General features: G+C 47.1%; 1 protein-coding gene across 2 annotated transcripts in view; it reads right to left on the bottom strand.

Annotated features, from left to right (window-relative positions):
• LOC123521966 (zinc finger protein 350-like) overlaps positions 1-1,521 on the bottom strand; it is a 12,544-nt gene extending 11,023 nt beyond the window's left edge. Inside the window, exon 1 of one of the 2 annotated variants that reach the window (XM_045292570.1) lies at positions 1,463-1,521. The gene's annotated coding sequence lies outside the window, so the exon portion shown is untranslated. Of the gene's footprint in view, positions 1-1,410 lie in introns of both variants that reach the window. The other variant, XM_045292569.1, reaches the window with a different exon arrangement.
• Positions 1,522-5,416: the final 3,895 nt, after the last annotated feature.

Consider the following 5,416-nt stretch of genomic DNA (forward strand, 5'->3'; position numbering starts at 1 on the left):
TGATGAATGAATCAGCCTCTGCCGGTTTCCCTCAGTTGTTACCAAGGAATTGCAATGATTTCAGTGTGACTCGTTTCCATCTCCCAAGTATTCAGAATTTAAGGGAATAAACAGCTGGTGCCTAGAAACCCCAATTTCTACTCTGCTCACTAGGGAGAATGTTTCTGTGTCTGGATGAAAAGTTGCAGGAGAAAAAACTTTTACTCGCATTTCTGCATTTCAAAAAATTAAAGAGTATAAAATCATTCCATGGGGGGAGAGAGAGGGCACAAGCCAGAGGCTGCATTCCCTGTCACGACCTTCTGAGTAAAGCTGACTGGGGAGTTGTCCCAAGCCAGCATATTGATTAGGCAAATGCAACATTTTCTCTTTTCCAGAAGCCTGTCTCAAGAGCATCTCGTTCTCACTAAGGAAGAGGCTGAGCTTGGGCTTTAGCAAGCTTTCCATCCCACGGAGCAGGAGAGCGGAGGGCCTTCAGGCAGAAGGCTTGTAGGGGGGTGGCATGCCTCCACATTTTTTTCCTGGGGAGCTAAAAGGGATTTGTAACACTAGCCCTTGCAGAGTGGAGGTCAAGGGGCTGGATATGCCTTCGGGCATGGCTGAGAAGAGGCAGCCCCTGTGGAAGCCGGTAACGGTAATTGATGTTTCCCAAATAAACCCCATAATCTGTGCGTTCACAGCCAAAGCACCGGATTAGAAAATCCAACACCAAAAAAAAAACACTCCGACACCAAAATTGCCACGGGCCAGCTGCTGGTGTGAGAACTGGCAAAAAGCTTGGGCATTGTGCCAGGTCTTGCCTCTTTCTCATAGGAATCACCGATGGCAAGGGGATACTGCTGACTTGAGTTCTCCCACTGGTGATTTGGAGGAGGTCAGAGACGCCCCAAGGCTATTTCGGCACCAAATCTTTCCAACCACCGCTTCCTGCGTGGACTGCCTACTGCCAGATCAGTGGTTTGAAACCCACAGTAACGACCCACCAGGGAGCGAGGACGCTTTCTACAACCACGGAGTCTGGCAGCCTCAGAAACCCCCAGAGACCGTTCTGTTCTGTCTGGTAGATTCACGATGATTCAGCATCAACTCGATGGCATCGAGTTTGGGTTTTCTGCTGTTGTTTATTTCTAGCATCCTAAGGCATCTGGGTTCCCAGAAGTCCGTCCTCACAGGCACAGGCCCCCCTCCGCCCCTCGTTTAATGCGAACCCTGGACCCCACCGCTCCCTCCCTACGAGGTCAGTCCCGGGGCGCCATCCGCACTCAACCCCACGATAAATCCCGCAGCCCATTCTGACCCTGCCGGCACCCTAAACCCCACCGCCACCCCTGACCAGCAGGGTGAGGCGCAAACAAAGACCCCGGATCCTGACCGCCGGGACGGACGGGGTCCACCTACAAAGGCGCTCACCCCGAGTCTGACCCCCGAAAGCATCGACTCCCACCGGCTTCCCCTCAAGCACCTCCGCCCGGCGCTGCCCTCAGGAACGCCGTCGATCCTCACGACCGCATCCCTTGCTTTCTTTCAAAGATAAAAATACACTTGTTTGCCTCCCGAATCACCCGAAGTTCCTCAAACTCACACTTACTTCCGGGGAGAGCGTGAAGAGCGCCACCTGTCGGGCGGCGTTTAGGCCTGGGCGACGACGGCGGCCGCCGAGGGCCGTAAAGCACGCACTTCCGCTCTCGCGTTTTCTGTCCGCTCTGGCTGCGGGAGGCCATAATTCCGTACAAAATGAAAGGCGGTAAAGGTGTGTGTTTCCACACGAAATCAATGAAAGAGATGGTGTCGCGCGCGTGTGAGTGTTATATCGGTGTGTCAGTAGGTGGGCAATTATTTCTGTTCAAAACGAACCACGGGGATTGTGTATGCGTGTGTTAAAGTGAGGGGCGGGGGAGGCAGGCGTGATAACACCTTATTTGCACATTCATTAGGGTGGCAATTACAAGACCATGGCTAGACAGGCCATATAAAAACAATCCACCAAAATATAAATAAATAAAAAACAAAAACAATCCATCACATCACATTGATTCAAGCGATCATTAACTTTACAAAACTATATATGACTATGTTTCTGTGTGCTGGGAAAAGATACACTCAGGTAAGTCAGTGACCTGAAATAATCATTTTCTGGGACGACTGAAATGATGGAGATTTCTCATTATACCTTCAAGTCATGGCAAAAACTACCTTTATGGACTTGGAGCGATTACCCTTTCAATGGAAGGAGATCAAACCCAAGGCTACAGTAACAGAAGAGGTTTTATTATGTAAGCTTAAGCCAGGGCTCCATCCTCAGGTGCTTAATTTAAGAGCCTCGAACAATAGAATTTCCCAAGTATATATTCACAAGATAAACGTAATGGGGCGTTCCCAGCCCCCCCCTCTCCCGTCAATCTACTGATTGGCTCATTTGAGGTAGGTTGGCAGTCTGGTCCTTTGAGTAGTTCCCGGGCTGGTCATGCCGCTCCCGGGCTGGCTAGCCTCAGTCTCCGGTACGTCCTACTTGGCACTGCTAGGAAACATGAAACCACAAGGGGACCGTCACTCCCCTTACCTGCCCCCAGCCCTGGTGTTAGGTGACTCCTCCAATAAACTCGGGGACCACTTTTTTATCTATATGGTTACTTGTAATTATGGGGGGCCGGGTGAGATTATAATAAAACTTTTCCCCGGCTTTGTCTCCCCCAGAGATATGCCAAATCTTAGAAGCTGTTTGCCAGCACATGGTGGGAGGTCAGATGCCTAGAGATATTCTCCCTGAAGGCTCACTCCCTGCTGTTAAGGACAATGGATTACTTCCCCTGAAAGCTTAGGCTAACTCAAGTCTCCAGCTCAAGGGCAATCAAGGTTAGGCCGCCACCACGAATCTATGATTTGCCCGTTTTGTCACGTTTACCCCCAATCCGTCCCCTTCCTGAAAGGTTGAGACAGAGCCACAGGGGAGAGATAGGGTTCTGACAAAAACGATACGTAAAAACATGATTTTATTGAGGGAAAAGGACTCCCGAATGGATTCCACAACCCAACAAGTGTAGGTTAGGGAAATCACACCTGGCGGCGGCAGGAGATGTACGTGATGTGAGGCATATGGGCCGGTAAGGGGGAGGTTTTTTGTGCTGCAGTTAGAAGTTTCGGTCAGGAGATGACCTGTCAGTAAATCATTTTGTTCTCAGCAAACTTGCTTCCTGGAACATTAGGGAGAGGAGGCTAGGTTCTGCCCTGGAAGGTAAGCTTTGTGAAATGCTGGAGGCAGGTGCTTTGAAATTCAGCCCGTCATTTGTCTTTTTGAGAGGCTGGTGCTAGGGGCTTGCCTGGTCTGGACCTGCCCAAACACTTCCTACTGTGTGATTGTCCCCTCATTACTGTAGTACCTGTGGTGTAACCCCTTCCTGTGATGTGTCTTTACCTGTAATTAGGGGGCTTGCATGCCCCCCAAAGATATATAAGCCTTGGTTTGCAATAAAGACCTCTCTCTCCCTGTCCTCCTTCCCCACCCTCTAGCTTGCTCCCTCCTGCAATCCCCACATTCCACATGGACCACCAAGCAGGGCTGATGAGCATGCTACCATGAAATGTGTCTGCCTCCATTATTTCAATCTCATCTCTTATTCTCTACTACTTTACTATAATCTTTACTTACTATTGTTATACAATTGCACCTATATGACCCACAGTGATTTATGGGCTGGCTACTCTGACATGAAGGCTTACATCTCCGGAAGACCATGTCTCTCCCACTCGGACCTGGTTCCTAATGGCATGGAGGTGGTGAGCACCCCAAAACTTTTTTTCTGCCTCTTAATGACTTCCCTTCCATTGCACAACCGTCCCTGAGGACCCAACTGGATGTGGGCTGGATCCCACATTGCTGTTCCTTACCGTGTCATTGCTTCCAAGATTGGTCCTTTTATCAGTCTGCGTACCCTCAACCTCCTCCAGGACCGTAATTCAAATGAATGGATTCCTCTTTGGTCTTCCTTATTCAATGCCCAACTTCACAGTCAGAGTAAACATTAATGTGTTTGGCTGCTAACCTGAAAGGCTGGAGGGTTCGGTCCACGGAGGCCTTACAAAAAACTCAGCCATTGGAAACTCTGAGGTGCAGCGTTCTAATCAGACTAGGAACCAACTCAACGGTGAATACATTGTGATTTTCTAACTCCCAAGGGCATTGCCCCAATGATCCCTTGTCTTTTTTACCTGATATAAATACTGCATCATGCTTTGACTCGATTAGCTGCGTTATCAAGGTTCCGCATAAATGTACTCCACTTAACCCCATGGTCTCTTCAAGAAGGCACGGGACGCTTCTTTTATCGTACATGACTTCATTCTCAGAACACACAAACAGGCTCAAGTCCAAAGACACAACCAGACAGATATCCATTACAGTCATGAGCAATAGAAGGCTATTTGGTCACTGTAAGCAATTTGTCATTTACACCAAGGGAGGTCAGAAGGAGTTAGAATTGATTTGATAGCAATTTGTCATTTACACCAAGGGGGGTCAGAAGGAGTTAGAATTGATTTGATAGCAATTTGTCATTTACACCAAGGGGGGGTCAGAAGGAGTTAGAATTGATTTGATAGCAATTTGTCATTTACACCAAGGGGGGTCAGAAGGAGTTAGAATTGATTTGATAGCAAGTAACACAAAACAACATGCCAGATACCAATTACCCATTTTTATTTTAAAATTTACATTACTTATTTTGTCTATGACATGAACTCAGATTTTCACTCACTTATTGATACAACACAGTGATCCATTTATATATGCATTTGGGTTAAAATCAGATTCGTCTATATTAATTAGGATTCCACAATCTCCGTATTCATGATTTCCTGCAGGATAAACTTTTTTGCTATACGAAGTGGATATTTTTCTCAACTCTCTTGTCCCATTAAAGTATCAGTTTGTCCCATGGGCTTTGTGGACTATAAAACAAAATGCAACTGGAACCTGGAGGCACAACCACCGTCACTGGATTCATAAGGACTGCACCATTCACCATATTGATACGGCTTCTGTGCTGTACAAATCCTATGTTGCCACTTGATTCCTTTCTGTAGATAGGCTGTCCCACAAGAACTCCATTCTTGTTTTTACATCTTTCTTTTAAAAATAATGACAGGTCGCAAATTAGTTCCATTAGCCATGACAGAACACCTGTGAAATGTTTTTTTTTCATTCCCTGTGGTTCTGAGTAAAATAGTTTTGTCTCCCAAACTTGCCACAGTTCTGTTGCTTGGAAGATCAAAGGTCATGGGTGTTTCATCCATATTGCCAATATCTCTGAAGTCCTAGTTATGGATCCTTCGTTTTAGGATGAACGAATGGAATGACATCACTTTTGCATCAAGGTCTTTTGGCAACTTCTGTGAAATCTTTGTTCTTTGCCGCAAACAT

The sequence above is a fragment of the Echinops telfairi genome, unplaced genomic scaffold (genome assembly GCF_000313985.2).
Source record: "Echinops telfairi isolate 266 unplaced genomic scaffold, ASM31398v2 ScPeMD7_655;HRSCAF=1070, whole genome shotgun sequence".
NCBI lineage: Eukaryota > Metazoa > Chordata > Mammalia > Afrosoricida > Tenrecidae > Echinops > Echinops telfairi.